Source organism: Copadichromis virginalis, unplaced genomic scaffold, assembly GCF_057382275.1.
Source record: "Copadichromis virginalis isolate Kocher_CV1m ecotype Utaka unplaced genomic scaffold, C_Virginalis_male_GT1.1 unmapped_scaffold_1, whole genome shotgun sequence".
Lineage (NCBI taxonomy): Eukaryota > Metazoa > Chordata > Actinopteri > Cichliformes > Cichlidae > Copadichromis > Copadichromis virginalis.
In genome coordinates, this window is record NW_028188589.1 from 10,167,960 (window position 1) to 10,192,962 (window position 25,003).

At 42.5% G+C, this 25,003-nt stretch overlaps 1 long non-coding RNA gene and 1 pseudogene across 1 annotated transcript in view; both read right to left on the bottom strand.

Moving 5' to 3' along the window:
* The window catches only part of LOC146679808 (uncharacterized), a 180,381-nt gene that overhangs the window by 25,974 nt on the left and 129,404 nt on the right, over positions 1-25,003 (bottom strand). The gene's annotated exons all lie outside the window — the stretch shown is intronic.
* Positions 6,482-9,810, bottom strand: LOC146679809 (general transcription factor II-I repeat domain-containing protein 2 pseudogene; annotated as a pseudogene).

Genomic DNA, 25,003 nt, shown 5'->3' on the forward strand with positions numbered 1-25,003 from the left:
AAACCAGAGGATCTTTCTGTGTCTTCAGATTCACTGTGATCCAGTGATGGGAGTGATTTCAGCCCTGAGTGATCGCGCTGATGTTTGCACAGAGCAGACAATGAGGTGAATGTTTGGGCACATTGGTAACAGTGAAACAGTTTATTAGTAACGTGGGATCGTTTGTGTGCAGAGTATGAACTGAGATTCCTGAAGCTCTTGTCACACTGGTCACAGCTGTAGTTTCCTTCCATGTGTGCACGTTCATGCCTGTTACAAGTACTTGAATGTGAGAAGCTTCTGTCACAGTGTCTGCACTTGTGTGGTTTCTCTCCTGTGTGGACTCCTTTGTGTGATTTAAGCTGACCTGCAGTGGTGAAGGATGACCCACACTGATCACAGAGGTGCTTTTTAACCCCACTGTGAATCAGTTCATGTTGTTTTAACTCACTTGATGTGGTGAAGCTTCTCCCACATTCTTTGCAGTATTTCAGTTTGTCTCCAGTGTGTCTACGTTGATGTACTTTTAGGGTCTTTTGCCGACTGAAAGTTTTTCCACAGAGGTCACAATGAAAGTCTTTCCCACCACCACAGTGATGACAGGGTTGAGAACTGGATCCATCTGTGTCGCTCTGCTTCTAAACAAAGACACAAAGACAGTGTAAGTCAGTCCTTCAACATTTGTATCCTGAACGTCGCCTGAAATAAAGAGAATCTCTGCAGACGTCCAACTACATTTGACTGTTTCAGTTAACACACTCAGTTTACTGGGCTGCAATAACTACAATACTACCACCATAATACTACAGTAATACTAAAATCATAACTGAAAGGAAAATCTGAATAATCACTCAGAGCTGCTTTTCCATACAGTAGAATTGCTAACATGCTAACACAGTTTAATGAGCAGAGTTGTTCCAAACAGTCAGGCTAAAATGACAAGATAACAATATAAATACATACCTCACAGTAGCTGCACTTGTAGAGTCTCTTTCTGGTGTGGATCTGTTGGTGTCGTCTCAGGTCATGTGGAGATTTAAAAGTCTTCTCACACAGGTCACATTGATAAGGTCTCTCCTCAGTGTGGGTAAACATGTGTTGTTGTAAGTGTGAGTCTGTTGTAAACTGTTTGCCACACTGTTCACAGCAGTACACATCATGTCTGGTGTGAATGCGTAGGTGTGTATTTCGGCTCCCTCTCCGGCTGAAAGTTTTTCCACAGATGTCACAGCTGTATGCCTTAATTCCAGAGTGGGTAACTAGATGCCTCTGTAAGTGGCTACTGCGAGTAAAAGCTCTGCCACACTGATCACAGCTGTATGCCTTAATTCCAGAGTGGGTAACTAGATGACTCTGTAAGCTGCTACTGTGAGTAAAAGCTCTGCCACACTGATCACAGCTGTATGCCTTAATTCCAGAGTGGGTAACTAGATGACTCTGTAAGTGGCTACTGCGAGTAAAAGCTCTGCCACACTGATCACAGCTGTATGCTTTAACTCCACTGTGGATGAGTTGGTGTTTTCTTAGGGAAGGCTTGAAGGAAAAAGACTTTCCACACAAGTCACAGCTGAACGGTCTCTCTCCAGTGTGGATGACCTGATGCTGTTTTAGTTTAGCCCTCACAGTAAAACCCTTCCCACACTCGTCACAGGTGTGTTTTTTCTCTCCCTTTCTTCTGTGAGGTTTGTCGGCCTCCTGAGAGCGCTGACTTCTGGCTCCATGTTGGTCCTGCAGTGACAGAGATACAAACAGAGGCAGTGAGTGAAATGCAGTCGTGGAACAAACTCAACCTTCAAACTCCATTAACACTAGTTTTAAACCTGAAGGTGGAGCGTGGCACCAAACACCTTAAAGGTCTCTTATCCCCACCTGCTGGTAGTTCTAACACATTACATCCAACCTGCTGTTAAAGATAATTCATGACTGTTCAAACACTAAAATCATGCACACACACACACACACACACACACACACACACACACACACACACACACACACACACACACACACACACACACACACAGTTTTATAATTTAGATTATTTTGTTGTTTCCTATTACATATTTCTATAATTTGTATAGATTTATACAGAATTATTCAGTGATAATAAATCCTATGTTTGTTTATTCTAAAGGAACCCCGTTAGCTTCCACAACAGATGTTGCTCGTCTTCCGTCAAATACTCACATAAAATATTACACAATAAAGTGGATTCAAGATATCCACATAATTTCACTCTTACATCCACAGTGAGGTTTCACAATTGTTCAAATATAAGCAATCAATAATAATAATAATAATATCAATAACATTGAGGCACATTACACAAATTTCAAAAACAAATCATGTCTTACAATATTTACAACAACTAAAAGCTCTGTAAATCGGCTTTTAAGTGTTCATTGAAGTTTTGAATAATTCTCTAATTTTTTAAGGCAACTTATTCCACTTAAAAGTTGCTCTAAATGTAACAGTTTTACAAAACGTTACTTTTAACTCGAGCATTTACTAAATTGCAGCTTGTTGAAAACTGTGTAATATGATGATGTATTTCATCTGGATACTGCAGCTGAGCAGAATAAATGTGGTGTGTTTAACAGAATTGCTTTCTTTAGAACTACAAGTAAGCCATAGAATATTTTAGCCTGTACAGGAAGCCAAGAAAGGTTATTATGCATTTGATCAATATTAGTATAGTATGAACATCTTCACACTAATCTGGACGCCTTATTCTGGACTAACTGAAGTCTGTTAAGATCTGTCTTATTAGCTGCTGACCAAATGATTGAACAATACTCCAGATGAGACATTACTAGTGCATTAATGACATCTTTCATAATGAAGAAGTGATACACAAAGAGCATTTCATAGCCATAGCTATGCCTTGTCGGCAGAGTTATGTGACATTAGTGATGTTTGTACTTTCAGCGTTAACTTGGTTTTAAAGCCTTTAAAATATACGCCGTTCAATAGTCGACCTTAATCTGACAGAGAATGTGATGATTTTGTGGATAATTAAAGTCAGTCATATATCCACAAACACAACAAGCTGAAAGTCAGTGATGCTGCTCGGTTTGCAGTCCTGAACATCACGGCACAAGCAGGATTCACTGCACTGTTAATGTTAGCTGTGTTATATTGCTGCCTCTGTTCGGTGGTGTCGAGCCAAACGCACTTTAACGTGTGTTTGAACGAGCTGACGGTTCACTCGTTAAGCTGAAAGAAAGATGCTTTAATCACAGCAGTCACACATGTGTCCACTGCACCATCTGGAACTCTTCTTGTTTACACTCGTAATAACACAAACACTAAATCCTGCTTCTCTGGTGCTGTTGTGTAGCAGTGTGTACACCTGAGACTGTCACCTGTCTGTCTGTCCTGCACTCTCTCTCTGTTTCTTTCTCTCTGATTGTGGAATAAAAGTATGAACATGTGTTTATAAGTTACACTTGTGTCTGAATCCTGCAGCTTATCACACATTTGATTTCCATGTGTGACGACTGCAAGTGTCCAGAGTGAGGACAGACTGAGGGACCCACTGCTGCACATCATCTGTGAGGCTTTGCAGCCCTGATGATCCACCAGGACAAACTCAGCAGTGTGTGAGGAAGAGGAGGAGGAAGAGCCAGCAGCAGCTGACAGATGGAGAGAATAGACAGACTGTTCCCTGTTTGTGAAGGACTGCTAGGAAAGTTTAACATAACTGTCTGTGCTGAATCAGTCTTATTAGGTAATGTTCAAATAATGTGATCATCCCAGTGTTTCCAGTGTGGGAGAAAGTACTCAGGGCCTTCAAGTTACACACTATGAAAGGCAGCAACAAGTTTAATGTTCAGAAACCTAAAGTATGCATCAGCAGCAGAATGGAGTTAAAAATAAATGTTGGTTTCAGTTCTATGAAGCTTTGAGTATTTTGGATCAGTAGCTGCTGTGTTTGTTGCATCATATTGCTGTAATTGTTTATATGCTTTATGTATATTTCAGTAAAATCATAATTCACGTCGGCAGTAATGACACCCGGTTACGCCAATCGGAGGTCACTATAATCAATATTGAATCTGTGTGAAACGTTGCCAAAACAATGTCGGACTCTGTAGTTTTCTCTGGTCCCCTCCCCAATCAGACCAGGAGTGACATGTTTAGCCGCATGTTCTCCTTAAATTGCTGGCTGTCTGATTGGTGTCCCAGAAACGATGTGGGCTTCATAGATAATTGGCAAACCTTCTGGAGGAAACCTGGTCTTGTTTGGAGAGACGGCATCCATCCCACTCTGGATGGAGCAGCTCTCATTTCTAGAAATATGGACAAATTTATTAAACCCCCCAAAATATGACTATCCAGAGTTGGGACCAGGAAGCAGAGTTGCAGTCTTACACGGCTCTCTGCAGCTTCTCTCCTCCTGCTACCCCCCCAAAAACCCATCTCCATAGAGACTGTGTCAGCTCCCAAAAAGACAAAAAACAAACTAAAAACCAGCAACAAACAACTTAAACATAAACAATTACAAAGAAAGAACAATACAGTATCCACATCTGAACCAAAGAGTAAAACAGTGAAATGTGGATTATTAAACATTAGGTCTCTCTCCTCCAAGTCTCTGTTAGTACATGACTTAATAATTGATCAACAAATTGATTTAACTTCCATGTAGATGCTAAAAATGACAGCCTCAACATGGCATTTAATCTGTTATTAGACTCAATTGGTTTCTCTCAAAATGTAAAAGAACCCACCCACCACTTTAATCACACTCTAGATCTTGTTTTAACATATGGCATCGAACCTGAACATTTAACAGTGTTTCCTGAAAACCCTCTCCTGTCTGATCATTTCCTGATAACATTTACTTTTACAATAATTGATTACACAGCGGTGAAGAGTAGACTTTTTCAAAGTAGATGTCTTTCTGAAAGCGCTGTAACTAAGTTTAAGAATATAATCCACCCACTGTTATCATCTCCAATGCCCTGTACCAACACAGAGCAGAGCAGCTATCTGAACGCTACCCCAACAGAGGTCGATTTTCTTGTTAATAATTTCACCTCCTCACTACGTACGACTCTGGATACTGTAGCTCCTGTGAAAACTAAGGTCTCTAATCAGAAGTACGTGACTCCGTGGTATAATTCTCAAACACTTACCCTAAAGCAGATGACTCGTAAGCTGGAGAGGAAATGGCGTGTCACAAATTTAGAGGATCATCATTTAGCCTGGAGAAATAGTTTGTTGCTTTATAAGAAAGCCCTCCACAAAGCCAGAACATCTTACTATTCATCACTGATTGAAGAAAATAAGAACAACCCCAGGTTTCTCTTCAGCTCTGTAGCCAGGCTGACAAAAAGTCAGAGCTCTTTTGAGCCAACCATCCCTTTAACGTTAACTAGTAATGACTTCATGAACTTCTTCACAAATAAAATTTTTATCATTAGAGAAAAAATGACCAATAATCATCCCACAGATGTAATATTATCTACAGCTACTCTTAGTACCATTGATGTTAAGTTAGACTCTTTTTCTCCAATTGATCTTTCTGAGTTAACTTCAATAATTACTTCCTCCAAACCATCAACGTGTCTTTTAGACCCCATTCCTACAAAACTGCTCAAAGAAGTCCTGCCATTAATTAATTCTTCGATCTTAAATATGATCAACCTATCTCTAATGATCGGCTATGTACCACAGGCCTTCAAGCTGGCTGTAGTTAAACCTTTACTCAAAAAGCCATCTCTAGACCCAGCAGTCTTAGCTAATTATAGGCCAATCTCCAACCTTCCTTTCATATCAAATAGGGCTGGGCGATATGACCCAAAATTCATATCTCGATATTTTTTAGCTTGTTGGCGATATAAGATATATATCTATATATAGAGCAGATGTACATAAAATTTACTCAAAAATAAATTATGAGCATTTATTAAATAATAATGCTCCATAAATAAAAGAAAACAATGTTGTTTTTGTGCATAACAAAAAGCTCACAATTGTGCAGTCAAAATGTAAACTAAAAGACGCTGAGCACAATAACAAAGACAGATTTCACAGCTGCTCAGTTCCCAACTTGTACTGCGTGACTGACAGCCTGGAGTTTGAAATCCGCTTCGCAACCACGTCTCTTAACAGGTGCCATTTATGGTCCTTATACACAGTAGGGTAATATTGTAATATTGTGTTGAAGCACAGTACGTATCACTCCGCGAGGCTCAGCCGTAATGCTCTGACAATCCATCAAGCGGTGCAGCTCCGTAGCTTACCAAAGTCGTACTAAAACATTTTTTGACAGATTGCTGAGCTCTGTGTACCACATAAAATCGGTTCGTGGCCATCAAGCACAACCAGAATTCATATATAAGGCGCGCTGTCAACTTTTGAGAAAATGAAAGGATTTTAGTCCGTGCACCACCTCTGGGCTGCATGCCGTTAGCGTGGTTAGCTCGTTAGCGTGGTTAGCTAGCTAACACGTTGACGGCGTCCAGCCCCACACACGGGTCGATGCGCAGTAACTCGTTAATGGAGATTTGCCGTGTCCATCTTGTCGCTTCCTGCAGGTGAAGCAATGGGGGAGGAGGGGGAGTTGTGTTCAGTGAAGGAGAGGCGAGGCCGAGTAACGTTGTGAAGACGAAAGTGGACGAAAGAGAGGCAAACTTGCGGCTCCACAGGTATAATTATAATGTAACATAGACTATATCGATATAAAGGATATTGTCACATCTTATATCTCGTATAAAAATATATCGATATTTTTTAAAAACTCGATATATCGCCCAGCTCTAATATCAAACATCCTTGAAAGAGTAGTTGTCAAACAGCTAACAGATCATCTGCAGAGGAATGGTTTATTTGAAGAGTTTCAGTCAGGTTTCAGAGCTCAGCACAGCACAGAAACAGCTTTAGTGAAGGTTACAAATGATCTTCTTATGGCCTCTGACAGTGGACTCATCTCTGTGCTTGTCCTGCTAGACCAGGGGTGTCAAACTCAAATACACAGTGGGCCAAAATTCAAAACTGGAACAAAGTCGCGGGCCAACGTTAATATTTATTGAAAAAAATCTTCCTCCAAATATAACAAGGAACCTTTTCTTACAGACTCAAATAAGTTTTGCTGAAAAACTGAATATGGAATAAGAAACGCTTAATACTGAACGATATATAACTTATATAAACATATATAACTTAATATTGCACACATGCAAAATTGAAATTCCAATTAAATAACATATCACTGGAATGCATTTCTTAAGTAAAAATTGTATTTGCAGCCTTCTGATTTAAATTTTAGCAGTAAACTTTTTCCCCAGGCTAATAATAAATGTAAAAATAAAATAACAATAATAAACCACTTAACTAATAAAAATATCATTAAACGTGAAACCATTCAAGCCCATGTCTGGGAGTAGCAAGACAAATTGCACAAAGAAAATGGTAATTATAGCTCAGTTTGCTACACACTGATCTACTCTGATGCGTCCAAGCCAGACACCTGGCATCTCTTCTTGGATGCTAGTTCCTCAATGTCTGGGCTCAGGCTCTGAGCTGAGGAAATCCTCAGGATCGAGTGAAGGTGTTCATCGGTCAGACGTCTCCTGTGAGATGTTTTGGCCATCTTCATTGAGGAGAATAGTTGCTCACATAGGTAAGTGCTGCCGAACATGGAGAGCATCTGAGCAGCGTGGGTCCGGAGCCCAGGCATTGTGTCAGGGATGAAATGTGGAAATTGTGAAGCGCCCACAGCATCATACTTTGATTTCAGCGTGTCACTACACTGGAGTTCAATCAGCTCCATTTGGAGGTTTGTTGGTGCTTTTGCCACGTCAACTGCAAAAGGATTACTGAGCAGTTCAAATCGACATTTCTGGGCGTCAAAGTCGGCAAACCGCCAGGTAAACTCAGTACTGAGTACACAGAGTTTTTCAGCAAACTGTGCACATGGGAACACAGCAGTAGAGATTTGCATGTTCATCGTTTGGCAGCAGGGAAAATGGCCCAGGTTTCCTTGTAGCATCTGATTCTGCCACAAGCACAATTTCGTTTTAAAAGCCCTCACTGCAGTGTACATATCTGTGATGATACGCCCCCGTCCCTGAAGCTGCAGGTTCAGCGCATCGAGATGGCTCGTGATATCACACATAAAGGCCAGCTCACACAGAAACTCTTGCTCCCTGAGCTCAGCTGTGTCTTGCCCTTTGCTTTCCAGAAACTGAAATATTTCCTCGCGTAGCTCGAAACATCTGTTCAGTACTTTCCCTCGGCTTAACCACCTCACCTCCGTGTGATACGGCACGTCTCCGTATTCCGAACCACACTCCTCAAGAAAAGATTTGAATTGGCGGTGATTCAGACCTTTGGCTCTTATAAAGTTAACTACTCGTGTTACTGCGGTCATAACATGTTCCATCTTTAGGGCTTTGCCACAAAGTGATTCTTGATGTATGATGCAGTGATAAACAGTCAGCTCACCTGCACAGTTCTCCGCTCGCATCTTCTCCCGTACCCTGCCCACCAGTCCGCTCCTTTGACCACACATCGCTGGTGCACCATCTGTCGTTAACCCCACAAGTTTTTCCCATGGCAACTTCATTTCAGTTAGACATTTGGAAACCTCTTCAAATATTTCCTTCCCTGTGGTTGTTCCATGCATTGATTTTAATCCTAAAAGTTCTTCCGTAACACAGAGAGTTGAGTCCACACCGCGGATGAAGACTGAAAGCTGGGCAGTATCAGAGGCGTCGCTGCTCTCATCCATAGCGAGGGAGAATGCAACGAAACTGTTTCCCTTCTCCATCAGCTGGTTATTTAGATTGTTGGCAAGTTCACGTGTGCGATCAGCTACTGTGTTTCTGCTCAGGCTAACATTTGAAAATACTTGCTTTTTCTCTGGGCACACTTTCATCATACAACTTTTCACAAACTCTCCCTCACTGAAGGGCCGGGCTGATTTTGCGATCTCTGCTGCCACAACAAAACTAGCCTTTACAGCAGCCTCACTTTGTGATATGGCTTTTTTGAACATAGTCTGTTGTGAAACAAAACTTCTTTTCATCTCTTCTGCTTTCCGGCGCCTTTGAGTCATGTCCAGGTCCTTGTACTTCTCTTGGTGTTTCGTTTCATAGTGTCGTCTAATGTTGTACTCCTTGGTTAAAGCCACATGAGCTCCACATACAAGACAAACAGGTCTGTCTTTTACATAGGTAAACAGATATTCTGTCTCCCACCTGTCCAGGAAGCTCCTGTTTTCGTTCTTTCTTTTCGCCATTTTGGGAGAGGTAGCGCGGCAGTATTCATGCGGTTGCTATGACTACAGTAAACAGAGGAGAGGGCGTTAATGGGTCCTGTCCTGACTGACGCGCCAAAACGCCAACAGAGCATTCTGGGAGTTGTAGTATTAGCAGTACATGCGCTGCATAAGACCGGCGGGCCAGCTCTAATAGTAATTTGGTATGGCCTCGCGGGCCAAATGTAATTAGGCTGCGGGCCAAATTTTGAGTTTGACACCTATGTGCTAGACCTTAGTTCAGCGTTCGATACTGTCGACCATAATATCCTATTAGAGCGATCAGAACATGCTGTAGGTATTACAGGTACTGCGCTGCAGTGGTTTGTATCATATCTATCTAATAGACTCCAATTTGTGCATGTAAATGGAGAGTCCTCTTCACACACTGAGGTTAATTATGGAGTTCCACAGGGTTCAGTGCTAGGACCAATTCTGTTTACATTATACATGCTTCCCTTAGGCAGCATCATTAGAAGACATAGCATACATTTACACTGCTATGCTGATGACACCAAGCTCTATCTGTCCATGAAGCCAGATAACACACACCAATGAGTTAAACTGCAAGAATGTCTTAAAGACATAAAGACCTGGATGGCTGCTAACTTTCTGCTTCTTAATTCAGATAAAACAGGTTATTGTACTCGGCCCTGAAAATCTTAGAAATATGGTATCTAAGCAGATTCTTACTCTGGATGGCATTACCTTGGCCTCCAGTAACGTTGTGAGAAACCTTGGAGTCATTTTTGACCAGGACATGTCCTTCAACGCACATATTAAACAAATATGTAAGACTGCGTTCTTCCATTTGTGCAACATCTCTAAAGTTAGAAATATCCTGTCTCAGAGTGACGCTGAAAAACTAGTTCATGCATTTATTACTTCCAGGCTGGACGACTGTAATTCATTATTATCAGGATGTCCAAAAAACTCGCTGAAAAGCCTTCAGCTGATCCAAAATGCTGCAGCAAGAGTCCTGACAGGGACTAGAAAGAGAGAGCATATTTCTCCTGTTTTGGCTTCCCATCATTGGCTTCCTGTTAAATCCAGGATTCAAAATCCTGCTCCTCACATACAAGGTCTTAAATAATCAGGCCCATCTTATCTTAATGACCTTGTAGTACCATATCACCCTATTAGAGCACTTCGCTCTCGCTCTGCAGGCCTACTTGTTGTTCCTAGAGTATTTAAAAGTAGAATGGGAGGCAGAGCCTTCAGTTTTCAGGCCCCTCTTCTGTGGAACCAGCTTCCAGTTTGGATTCAGGAGACAGACACCATCTCTACTTTTAAGATTAGGCTTAAATCTTTCCTTTTTGCTAAAGCATATAGTTAGGGCTGGACCAGGTGACCCTGAATCCTCCCTTAGTTATGCTGCAATAGACGTAGGCTGCCGGGGGATTCCCATGATGCATTGAGTTTTTCCTTTCCAGTCACCTTTCTCACTCACTATGTATTAATAGACCTCTCTGCATTGAATCATATCTGTTATTAACCTCTGTCTCTCTTCCACAGCATGTCTTTATCCTGTCTTCCTTCTCTCACCCCAACCGGTCACAGCAGATGGCCGCCCCTCCCTGAGCCTGGTTCTGCCGGAGGTTTCTTCCTGTTAAAAGGGAGTTTTTCCTTCCCACTGTTGCCAAAGTGCTGCTCATAGGGGGTCATATGATTGTTGGGTTTTTCTCTGTATCTATGAAGCGCCTTGAGGCGACTTTTGTTGTGATTTAGCGCTATATAAATAAAATTGAATTTAATATATTCTGAGCTAAGTTGATCTATAGTGTTACATCATATTCTATAAGGATGTTATGTGTTTGTAGACTTTCTGCCCAGTTTGACCCATTTAGCAGAAGTCAGCCTGTTTAAGGCTCTGATATCTATTCTGTGTGACTTAAAGCAGTTATGACATGGTCCGATTTTCTCACCCAATAAAGGAATATTTCATATATCAGTCTACTCTTCATTCTATCAGACACAGTTATCACACCTCCTACATTTGCTTTTACACATATATGTAAGCATTGAGCCAAATGTAATAATGCCAACATACTGAAGGAACAAAATTTGTCTCTTATATATGAGACATCTGTATACACACTGTCACAGATACTTGTCTGTGAGTGAAGTGATTAATATAATAACTATAATATTGGCCATATCATATTTACACTGACTTTAGTCTCATGAACAACATCAGCTAATTGTTATTTACAGCTAATCTTAAACGACTGTTCAGCACAGAAATGAAGCCCAACAATCATGTTTCACAGTCCTGTGGTCTCAGCCTCAGATACTCATCAGATCACACAGAGCTCATGTAGAAACAAATGAACTAAATATGTTCTCCTTCATTTCTGTCAAACAAAGCTGTATGAAACGTTTCCAGCTGTTAGTATCATGGTTGCTAGGCAACCTGGGCAGCGCGACGGAGGCTAGACGTCCCATTTCACGAGCCTACGAGCCTCGCACTTCGGCCTTAGCGGTCTTTGAGTACGCGGCCCTTGAGGACTTTAAAGCTGCAGAACCTGAATCGGGATACAGCCATGATGATCTCCAGCCTCGTGCTCGCCAACATTCTCACCTGAGTTAAGAAGACGATCACTGAAATGGTCTCAGCAGGTCCTTTGATGACAGCAATGAAATGCAGTGGTAAGGCTTTTTGGGGATTAAGTTCGTTTTCATGGCAAAGAAGGACGATGCAGTTCATCTGATCACTCCTCATAACATTCTGGAGTGCAGGCAAAATGCTATTATAAAAACTTAAGCAGCAACTTCTCCAGGTTCCAATATTTATGCAATTCTCAAACCTTTTGGCCACGACTGTATAACCTCTTCTGAAGTTTAGTGGATATTATACATGGTTATGCTCAGGATGTGTCGGCCAGTTTCCACTGGAAACGCCTTTTGGTTAAACTGTCAGCGAGCAATTTGCATTTGCACGGTTACATTTTTATATAACTTTAATGCACATAAACAACAGCTGCTTGTTTCAGTGAAAATACATTGATGGGTTTTTAATAAAGTTGTGCAGCTGTAAAGTATTTTGTCTGGTGTCAATTCTATCGTCAGCTACATCGTTATGGCAAATGTTCAAATGTATATGGTGATAAATATCTTTGGTCATATGGTCCTGCTCTGTCTGTCACCTTCTGTGTTGAGCTCATTGTTTCCTCTGTAGTGGCTGAGCTGAGTCCAAGTAGCTGAAAATGTTCCTCTGCTGCTCCGTCAGACTCTCCTCCTCCTGCTGATCAGCTGGGACACAAAACAGATCTTTGTTAGGCTCCACACTGCACTGAAGAGTCAAAGTGTCTCATATGTTCATCTGACAAGTAAAAGAACACATTTTTGTTTCCCGAGGTGGGCAACTTGTTGGAAACAAACACAAAAGCTTTGAGCACTGATACCTGCCATTGCTGGCATTGAAAGATGCAACGCCAGCAATGTGGATTGTCAAGACTCAAACCAATCATCAAGCAAAGACAACAGGGATCATTTGTTTCTGTTTATTTAGCATTCACAGCATTTGTAGTTGCCTTCTGTGCAGGGGAAGTCCACGCACACTGTGTGGTACCGCCATCCGCAGAAGGTGCATTCAACCTCTGTAAGAGAAACGAGATTGTCTGAGACTGAAATGATATTCACTAAAGAAGTGGTGATTTGTAAAACTTCACATTTTGATCCGGGACGTACTCTGCATGAAAACAAGCGCTCACTCTTCCTGCTCAACAAATGACAAGGGCGGAGCCTTATACCACGTGATACAGAAGCTGTGCCGTGTGATGCTAAAATTAGCAGGGAAAAAACCACGGAGAGCACGTCAGGGATGACGAGAAAGTGACAGGAGAAAATCCGTCCCGGTCAACCACCCAAACATCAATAACGGGAACCTTATACAGCGCTTCCCTATACACGTCGAACTCCCGCAGGCACAAAGACATTACGGAGGCTATCACTTATCACCTGACCAAAGATATGGCTCCATCAACACTGTGCAAAACGAGGGATTTAGGAAAACGATCAACACCCTAGACAAACGCTACACAGTGCCGTCCCGCAACTATTTTTCTATTGTTGCACTACCTGCTCTGTACACGCAGCGTCGAGCAACGGTGGAGACGGAATTTCAAGCAGGACAACATTTTGCTGCAACAACAAAACGTGAGACATTTGTTGTTTTATGTTTATTTATTGTTATGAGAGAATCATGATCTCAATTCTAAGCCAAAACATCGTGATTCTCATTTTATGCAAAATCGTGCAGCCCTAACATTAACACAAAACTGTTGTTTCACCAGAGAAACACACATGAAGAGAGAGAGAGAGACAATAACAGCTACCAAACAGTCGTCATAATTCGTCACACAATGAGAAAAGGACAAATCAACAAGTAACAATGACTAATTAATATTAAAATCTGTAACATAATGTATTGTTTGGAGTTTAGTCTGATTGGTTCAGGATGACCTGCCATTATCCAATCACACGTCTGCTTACCTGCATCTTTTCTCTTTTTTCTAACCTGAGCACCTGATGGCTTTGAACTTTTGTTGTCCATCTTCCATTGGTTTGAATTTTGCGCTCCAGTACAAACACAAATCCCCCAACCCGAGGATCAGTACAATTAACCTAACAGCAGGCACGTGCAGAGGGGGGGGGCTAGAGGGGCTTGAGCACCCGCCCCTTTCCTGATGGGTGCCCAAGGTGCCCTTTTGTTGAGGCAACTTTTTTTTTAAAAATTATTATTTTATTTTTTTTAATGTGTGTGTGCGTGCGGAGTCCTGTCTGTGCCCCTCAACAATAATATTTAACTATTAATCACATTTTGCTAAATAAAAGGATCTGGCTTCCATCAGTCACATGATCACATTTAACCAATGATCGCCCTTGACGGCAGAACGCGCTGGTTACGAGCCGGGAACGAGCTCACAAAGAGCACGCGCATTTTTAGCGGTCCGGAGCTGTAGGAGAAACACAAGTTAACTCAGAGACACAGACTGATGCGACAAAACCAGTAAGTAGGTGTACAGCGCACACTGTAGTGTGTAGCACACAGGAGTATCAGCTTATTACGTACACGTTGGTAAGCTGTCTTGTTGCTACTGACGAACTGAAACAAACGAGCGTGCTGTGTGTGCAACAGCGCGACAAACATTACCTGTCCTTTTATTAACTGCACAGGTAGTGCTGGTCACAGCTGCTGGCTACCTGTGTAAGGCTGTCATGGGTCTGTAGCTCTGTCACCGTTTTAGGGAACATATTTAGTTTTAAAGTAAGTTTCCGGGCTTTTCCTGCCTTTCTGGAGGGATTATATTTCACTAAAAAACGATCTAATATGCATGTCCACATAATTATGCATTATTATAATTATAATATATTAAAAACACACGCTGTATTTTAAAGAACATACATTAAGAAGCAGATTATATTAGATTTATATTTTAAATAAGACAAAAGTTGGATGTTACAGCAGTAAAATGATTGTATCTCTACAGTTTAAAAATGTAATAAGCTTTGCCTCTGCACAGAGTGGATAGTGAAACAAATGGAATCATCATAAATACATTATTTCATATTTATTACTTCCCCCTCCTCTTTGCTTTATTATTGTAGCTCTAGTAATAAATAATAATGTAAGGATTCTGGATCAGCACCATGATGCCCATAGTATATACAGTATTCTGAAGAAGGTCTAAAATGTCACTGTGTGTGCGTGCATGTGTGTGTTTTATTTAGATGGATTTTTAAAAAAAATATTACTCATGATATAACATTGTGCAGACATGGCTGGTAAGGACATGAGGAGGAAACAGCAGGAGCTGTGTGAGGCTACTAAAGGCAGGGCTATAACATTTTTCTGTCATCATTTTATTATAGATTAAGTGCAAGAGTTGTTAGGTGTGGATAATTAGATTATAGTTTATTGCAATAGCAAGTTGTGCCTTGTTCTCACATAGCAAGTGCAGAGTGATATATGAAATGATGGGATGGAAGGAAGAAGAGAAGCAAAGAGTGATTCACAGGCAGAGCCTAAATTATTTCTCACAGTTTTTTGTTGCCTTATGGTTCCAAGCGCTGTCACCAATCTTTGCACTTTGTTATTATCTCATGACACTTGTTTAATCAGCTACCATCTCTCCTGTGGACTTTTTACTGTCTACAGTCTCAGACCAACACAGCCCTGCCCTCATAGCTGGACTGGCCATCGGGCATACCGGGCATTTGCCCGGTGGGCCGCTGGCGATTTTTTGGTTTTTTTTGGGGAAGGGTATAAACAATGAAAGGTGTTGGATTGGCCAATTGGTCATGATCGACTCTGGGCTGGACCAATTACAGCCGAGGAGGTCGGATGCACCCTCCCCCTTGTTTAGCAATCTTATAGACGAACTAAAGAAAATGGAGAACAAAAAAAGGAAAGGAGGTGCCGAAAAAATTAGGGCCAAAAAGAAACAAGCCCTTCAGGCAGACGCTGCCAAATGTGTGAAAATTACTGAATTGTTTGGTGGTAGCTATGGCATAGCTTCCATAGATTTAGCAAGATCAGCAAGTGGTGGAGGCCAGCAGGTGGATGAAGGAAAGGGGAGGCAAGAGAGAGAGAGATGGAAGAGCAAGAGAGAGAGATGGAAGAGCAGGAGAGAGAGATGGAAGAGCAGGAGAGAGAGATGGAAGAGCAGGAGAGAGAGATGGAAGAGCAGGAGAGAGAGATGGAAGAGCAAGAGAGAGAGATGGAAGAGCAAGAGAGAGAGCTGGAAGAGCAAGAGAGAGAGATGGAAGAGCAGGAGAGAGAGATGGAAGAGCAAGAGAGAGAGCTGGAAGAGCAAGAGAGAGAGCTGGAAGAGCAAGAGAGAGAGCTGGAAGAGCAAGAGAGAGAGATGGAAGAGCAGGAGAGAGAGATGGAAGAGCAAGAGAGAGAGCTGGAAGAGCAAGAGAGAGAGCTGGAAGAGCAGGAGAGAGAGATGGAAGAGCAGGAGAGAGAGATGGAAGAGCAAGAGAGAGAGATGGAAGAGCAAGAGAGAGAGATGGAGCAAGAGAGATGGAAGAGTAAGAGAGAGAGATGGAAGAGTAAGAGAGAGAGATGGAAGAGTAAGAGAGAGAGATGGAAGAGCAAGAGAGAGAGATGGAAGAGCAGGAGAGAGAGATGGAAGAGCAAGAGAGAGAGATGGAAGAGCAAGAGAGAGAGATGGAAGAGCAAGAGAGAGAGATGGAAGAGCAGGGGAGAGAGATGGAAGAGCAAGAGAGAGAGATGGAAGAGCAGGAGAGAGAGATGGAAGAGCAAGAGAGAGAGATGGAAGAGCAGGGGAGAGAGATGGAAGAGCAAGAGAGAGAGATGGAAGAGCAGGGGAGAGAGATGGAAGAGCAGGGGAGAGAGATGGAAGAGCAGGAGAGAGAGAGCCAGGGCATCGATGACTTTGCTCGCCCTGAACCTGCCATATTACAGGCCTTCTTAGATTACCACCCACAGCAGAACAGTAGCAGTGCAGTTGTGATGAGGGTGTTCAGCTGTAAAGATGGCACCAACAGGAAGTGGCTTACTTATTGCAAAGAACGCCATTTATTGTTCTGCTTTGTGTGTCTGGCATTTGCAAGGCTGACTGACACCAGCACATTTATAACAGGCATGAGTGACTGGCGACATATACGTCTGCGCACAGAGGAGCATGAAAAGAGCAATACACACCAGACCTGTGCTGAAGCTTTTTTCTTAAGGTGCTCAAAAGGCAACATCAGGAGCTTGTTTGCTGGCAGTCAGTTGTCAGCTCACAGAGCACAAGTGAAAAAGAGACGGCAAGTTTTAGAGCGTATAGTGGATGTGATCAAAGTACTTGGGAAGAGGGGACTCAGCTATAGGCATGTGGAGAATGAGGCTGCATACACTTTAGGTGATAACACCATCGATCATGGTAACTTTCTGGAACTGATTGTGTTATTAGGCAAGTATGATATGTGCCTTGGAGAACATTTGAATGACTGCATTGAAAAAAGCAAGAAGTTGCATCAGACCAGTGGATCAAGAGGTAGAGGATCTCTCATCACCCTACTCTCCAAAACAACTGTCAACTCAGTGATTGATGCACTTGGCCATCTCCTTCAAGAGAGCATCGCCAGTGATGTCCAGAAAGCTGGGATGTTTTCTGTTCAGCTAGACACAACCCAAGACATCACAGGTTATGATCAGTGTTCAGTAATCATCAGGTATGTTACTGAGTCTGTGCAGGAGAGGCTTGTCTCCATAGTGAGGTGCGAAGCATCCACGGGGCAGTACTTTGTAAACTTGCTTTCCGGAGTTTTAGAGCATCTGAATCTAGACAAGGCCATGTGCATTGGGAATGCATTGCATGCCGGGAACTCCTGGCAAAACAATCCAAGTACCGCATCAAATACAAGCATTTGCAATTGCAGCACCGCAAAACGTTCATTCTCCGGTTCCAATACCTTCTTGTCTTTTCTTTGCCGCACAAAAAAGGTATGTACAAAACGACGGAGAACAATGCCGGTCCGTACAAAGACAGACTCGATGAAAAGACAAAGAAAAGATACGAGGAAAAATCAAAGGAGTGAAAGGGTCAGACCCTTACGAGCACACAGAGGGACAAAAGACGTTAGCGTGCTGCCCAACTTTCACCACGCTCAGATTTATAATTATACGGTTCTTGGAGTGAGTGCATACACTCATGAAGTTTAGTAACTTCAGGTCACTGCAACAAGCCCAGGTACAGTTTACCGACGGATGGGTAGAGGACCTTGAAATGCACCGAAAGACCATCGTACGAACAAAGGTAAGTTTACCTTTGTTCGTCTCACAAATCGTCGTCATAAATACACATTCGTTAACCGTGTATTAATATAACCTTTGAGCTCAACGGTAATTAATTAGTAGTGGAAAAATAATTGTAATATTTCAGCCATTTCTGCTGTCCAACTACTTCTTACAAAATACATTTTTAATGTTAATTAGATTTTTTTTACGGCAGAAATAAAGGTTATATAAAAGTCACTGCCACAGACTGATTGCGGCTTCTACCTTGTTACACTAATGTTGTTTGTAGCTCAGTATGACTTTGTGTCATCCATGAGGGATGCATTTGACATATGTTTCACATATTATAGCCCAACAAGTTATTTATAGCAATTTAAATACGAGCAATCAGTTTCTTTGCAAATACCGGAAATCAGTTTTTGGCAGACAATCACTTTTTGGCACAACACCGGCTATTGCAGTTAATAATACAGCAGCTTCTTGCCATTTTTTGTGTTTCTTTTTATCGCTGTGTAACTGAGTTCAATTGAAAGCCTGCAAGTACCTCTTGCCAAAAGTTCCCAGAATCCTTTGCGGTTTTATCCATGAATGACGTCACATTTTTGGTGGGTTGGTCTCCAGTCAAAATGCCCGGGCCGATTTTTTGTCCCAGTCCAGCCCTGCCTGCCCTCCAGCACTATCCACAGCAACCCCTCAACAGCAACATTGTACCCATCAGGTAAAGCATCGGCTACGTTTGCTTTGTCTTGTTGCCCATATTAGATTCTTGATGAAAGTGTGTTGTTGTTATTCAGCCTGGTTCAATGTGCCCCTTTTTAACTTTGAGCACCCGCCCCTTTAAACCTCTCTGCACAGCCCTGCCTAACAGACCTACACCTTAGTTCACAGATTCACTTTGTCTAAGGTTGATTTCTGGGATTTCACACAACCCAGGATTCAGATCGTGAATCCATGATGGGCTTGGATTTACATCATTATCAATGAAATGTGCTCTACTTGGAAGCAGCCGGCCCCGCCCCTTTTGACGGGTTGTGTGAGACTTTAAATCATCAAACTGTAAATTATAAATTTAAATTGTTATTGATCCTTTACCCCGAGTCCTAAAGTGTAGATTTATTTTCTTACTCTTCTTATATTTGTTGTTTGTTTACTTGCACCGCTGTAACTGCAGCCTCGTCGTCTCGTCTCTCTATATGCTGGACTGTCTGTAGCGGAGATGACAATAAAGTTTACTTTGACTTCAGCAGCGCGCAGGCGCACCGAGGGCTCTCGCGCTCACTTTATAGAATTTAGAAAAAACATGGGTGCAGATTATAAGTCTGTATCATAATATCTGTTTGTTGTTTTTATTTTGTTTTGCGAGTTGGTTATTAGATGCCGCTCCAGCCAGCCAGAGACTCCCCGCCGCCCCGCCCTCTCCTCCCTGTGCCGCCAGCAGCAGGCGCACCTCGCAAACGGAGGGCGCCCTTACTCCCAGCAAATGGCTGATAGAAAACCGATCGGTGCCTACGAATTTCCCAATATGCGCTGGCATGACGTCGTTTTTCTTGCCCGTGATGCCCCCCCCCACCACGATGCATTCTATTGGTTTGCACACTTACACACACCCAGCTGTGGTTTCCTGTTTTGCTGGACTCTGGAGAGCCCCGCCTTTAACGCTCTTCTCTCACAGAGAGCAACAGAAAACTTGGAAAAACTCCAGATTGACTGAACTCAGTTCAAAGTTACCTTGACACCTTTAGATGTGAGACGTAGTGATGGTCCGCTTGAAGCTGACGCTCCGGTGCGTGTGTCAGAAAGATCAACGCGCTGCTTCAGAAGCACCGTGTCGAGGCTTGATTCGTTTGGCCAGAGTCACGTGATCAGTGACGTCTGAAGCTTCGTTTAGAACGTACCTTTTTTTAAATCGAACTTTATTGAAACACAATGAGTATACAACATACAAACAGATGAAGTTTACAAAAGAACAGAACATGAACATACAGAACCAGGAGTAAAAAAATGATGATATGAGTAGGCGAAAAAAATCAACATATAAATATTGTTCTGAGAGGCTTTTTGTTGGTTGAGTCTGAAATTGATTGTATGTACAATTCATATCCTTATAAAAAGGCAGAAATATGGTGTTTTATTAATAAACTTACATTCATGGATATAAAATAGCTAAAAGTATTAACAAATATTTTATAAAAAACATTTATCATTCTTCCTGGGGAACTTAAAGAAACAGAATAAAACATTTTCCCATCGTAAAGAAAACTCCCTTAAAATATGGACAATAACAAAACTGCTAAATTCTTCCAGAATCTCTGTGTAGAGGAACCAAAAGAGATGTGCCACAGTTTCTGGATGATCCCCACAGAAAGTTCAATTAGTATTTATGTCTCTTTTAAATGTTACCATATAGTGACTGGCTGGGTCACATTTATGAAGAATTTTATATGAGATTTCCTTCACCTTGTTCACAATTAGATATTTATGGGATCATCCAGACTGTCTTCCAGGTGATATCTGGAACATGTCGGTTCCAGTAAGATATTCTATATATGGGAGAGACATGATATCTTCTTGGAATAAACTACGTATTCTCTTATTGCTGTTACCAAGTTCCTGTGAAAAGCAGATTTTTCCCACTGCTGACTCAGCTGGATCAGGGAGAGTGACTGAGGCAGATATTGAGCTGTCAGTGTTTTTATATAACATTAAAGTCCCTGAGGGTATGGCACCAAGCACCATTGAGAATTCCCCAACACTGACGGGAAAATTATATAGTGTAAGGAATTCATTGTAAGTAAGTAGTACTCCCTCGTTAAATTTTAAAACTTAGTAGCGGCCGCCATTGTTGGCAGCTGAAATTTGGCTGGGCCGCGCTATGAATTCTGGGATATGGTGGGCCACGAAGGACACACCCGACCCATCCTTCAAACTCGGGGGAATGAAGGACGCATTTGAAGGAGTCGAGGAATCGGGACAGCCTTCGTCGCCTGGCTGTGACGTCATCGGCCTTCAAATGCGGCCTCCGGAGGATGCAGCCGACGTTTTGGGACACAGCTTGTGTGTCTTTGTTGGTCATGTGACCTCCCAGGGACTACACATGGAAACGAGCAGTTTAGCTCAAATCTGGCAGGTTTCCATCGTCTGTTTTTGTCCTGATGTCCATGAACATGAACACTGTCCCTGTCAAACACGTCCAGATAATCTGATCCAGTGTTGTTCTTCTTCTGTGGTGTTTGTGATGGAGCAGCAGCTGCTGATCCTGATGTCCTCCACCAAGGGGGCAGCAAATTCAGCTGACTGTCATCATTTATTAAAAAGATGTAACAATGTGACATAATGCAATATAATAGTGTCAGTTACACATTGTGGGTTGCACTGTGGCCAGAATGGACATTACCTCCTGCCTAATGGAAGCTGTCAGCCATCCTGCAACCATGAATTAGATAAGCAGAAGTGAAGGGATTGTTAACAACAATTTAATAATAAAATGTAATGTGATAGTTGCACTTTATTAGCTCCCCACAATCGTATGAATAATAACCATGAATGCACTGCATGCTCATAGCAAGTTCTTTAGGTTTAAAGTGAGATCCTGCTTTAAAGGGCGCTTCATCTGCTGGGAATGACATGTTTCTTCTAGTATGTAAGGCTCAGCCCATCTTACTGGGACTTACTTTTGTAGATCCACATGCTCTAAACCTGCTGCTCCATGATTGGTGCAGAAGCTTTAAGCTACTATTAACAAATAATAACCATGGACTTAGTTGTTACTACAATAACTTATCATTGAGCAACTTTTAATTTTACTTGTAAAACTATGCAAGTAGAATTGAATGGGGCACAGTGAGCTGAGCACAGGCCCACTCTGTGACACTCAGAGGTTTGTGGATATCATACTGAGAGTATTGGACACAGTGCAGCCAGCTTGCAGCCACTTTCCCACCACTTTAGCACAATGTTTACATGAGACTCAGCCACACTAATGTTCCTGGGCAGACATGTGGTGCAGCATGGCTGATGGCACTGTACCTGCAGCTGTCATGGACAAGAACCACTCAATACCTCACCCAAGCCAAGCCTGTGCTGATGTTGTGATCTGAGACCGAGACACTAACCCAGGATCATGATATGATGTTGTGAGAGTTTCACTAAGAATTAGCTCTGATTACAAGATTTCAATCTATGGTAACTCTAATTTGTATTTACTTCAGTTTGTTCATCTTGGAGCTGTGTGCAGCTGAGGACAGTCTTATTATTACCAGGTGAGGATATGTAACAGCCACAGTCTGTAGAGATGATGTCACCATGGAGTGGTGATGTCACTGGAGCTGCCAATATGTGCTCCAGCCAAAGCTACACCAGAGGGTTGTGCTGTGTAACAGGTTGGTGCAGGTGGTGTTATCTACATTTGAACATTAGGCAACAGTCTCATGAAGACACTTTCTATTGTTCACTAAAGACCAACAATAACAGAGACAAAGGGAGAGCAGCAGAACTAGTGCTAACAATTAGCACTGCTAGCCTGCCCACCAACACCAGCTAATGTTCTAAAAACGATGATCAATGATTTTGCTGTAACGGCTCCAGCTGTCTGTGTCAGGGACACGTTGGAGATGAAGTGAGTGATCCAGTGACAAAGGTTTGGAAAGCTGCAGTCAGCTGAGACTAAAGGAGTCACCTGACCGAGAGACCAAATGTTTCACTGAGAACGTCCAGATGAACAGAATCAACCTTTGGGATAATCTGTTCCACACATCCATGTTTCACTTACTGCATTATATTTCCTCATTGCTGTGCACACAGGCCTGTGGCTTATAACCAACTCCAAGTTCAGACTCAGAGGCTGCTGAAGCTGTTTTCTGGAACAGAGACGTGTTGGATATAAAACCAACTCTTCTTTATGTGTCAGCACTGAGGAAAGGAGCAGCTTCGTTTCTAAGTGTATGAAGGACTGTAGCAGTGTGTGTGTGAGCTTTATTTCACAGACAGAACCATGTCAAAAACACAACTTCAGGTAAAAACAATACAAAATCAAAGAGTCTGATCAGAAGGATTAAACAGAGGAGTGTGGGACTGTTTTTAACAGACAGCAGGTTAAGCCAGGCTGGAGGAGTAAACTGAGCCTCGGTGTGAGCAGCAGTGTGTTTGACAGGAAGCTGAGATAAACAGTCTGGAGCCCATTTAGTGCTTCATATGAAAGTGTGAGGATTTGAAAGCAAATCTAAAATCAAGCAGGAGTCAGTGTGAGAATGATTTGTGCTTTTCCTCAGTCAGATGCTGGGAGTTTCAGTTCATCCATGTTCAGCGTGCTGTGCTTTGTGTAACAGGAGAATATGACAGTATAAATCAAGTCTTCATGTCACTGAAAGCCTCCACAGTCTGCTATGGAGGTGCATCAGTTTGGATTTACAAGAAGAACATTTCTTAAACCTGCCACAAGATGGCGCTCCAACAGAAGGGATGTCCACAGTGTAACACAGACACACACATACTGTGTGAATGTGTGAGTGAATGGGCTTTCAACACAAGGCTTCTGCTGCTACCTTTAATTACATAATTAGCTAACAAGAACAAACTGTTAATTACCACCAAAGAACGGCTCCAGATTTTAGCTGCTGACCATTTTGTGAAACGTTGATTACATCAGCTTATTGTTGATTTTTCAACCTTAATATCAGCTGCTTTAAAGGAGCCTCGTTCTCTCGCAGTAACACTTTTCTTCACTAGATGCAGTGCAGGCACAGTCTGTGTTTCTAAACTACACACTAATGTTCATTGTTGTGCAGCTAAATCCTCCCTCTGGATGGGAAGAATCCCTGTCAGGCTTCAAACACCTGGCTTGGTGTTCTGGAGCTAATGTGTCACCTGTGAGGACTCTGAGATGAACACACAGCAGACACTTCAGTTCTCCGTCTGTGTGTCCTCAGTTTCCCAGCATGCCTTGGCTGTGGTGGTGGAGGTGAATGAGGGGGAACATGCTGCTCTGTCAGCACTCAGGTTTCATACCTGGTGATCTCAGAGGACAAAGCGGCGTTACAGCAGCGCACGTTGATGAGACCTGATGCTCTGAACAGTTCAGACTTCAGCCTCACTCTGAGAAAACAAACGACTGACTGTCAGCAGCAACTACACCTGCTCCATCAGTGACGGAGAGAAGAACTGAGACTGAGAGACATACAGCTGCAGGTCAAAGGTCAGAAACGCCCGCTCTTTGTACGGGTCAGGAGTTAGTACTGCAGAGGTCAGAGGTCAGCTTGCTGACAAACCATTTGAAACAGTTTGGAGCTAAAAGCACAACAGCAGAGGAAAGAAGAGACACTGCAGAGATGATGCAAAATATTGTGTTTTGTTCTCAGCTGTCAAAAAGTGTAACACACGTGTTCCAGCACAGCCTTTGTGTACTTTCACTTCTCCATACTGTCCATTGGAAATCCTGTTTGTTACTTTTTGATTTCAGTCCATGTGTCCAAAGCAAACTTCTGTCCCACACTTTCTCTGCTGACTCTTCACCGATGCTCAGATGATCTCAGATGATTTCACCAGAACTCATCAAAATTCGGGCTCCACAGAAACCCAGACGTCACTAAACAAGCGTAACAAGCAAAGTGAAAACTGGTCGTTCAGCTTTATTGACCAAAGATAAGCTCACATGTCACCTCATGACACAGACACTTATTTCCACAGCATGCACGAGGACTGACAATAAGTGTCTATAAAGCCACTTCTATCTGCCACACCTGTGCTTCTGTCATGGTTGCTCTCCTCTCACTCTGTCATTTATCCACAGTCTGCCTCCCTCTGCTCCGTCAGCTGACGTCCTCTCTACACCACCTGCTGTGTTTTATCCTGCAAAAACACATTTAAGAAGCGTTGCACCGAGTAACGGGAGGAACTGCTATAAAATCCATTTAAAGGAGGTGGTGCTGAGTGCTGTGACTGGGGTCCCACCACTGACATCACGGGTGGAGGACATGTTGGAAAACTGCTACAAAGTGCTGTGCAGC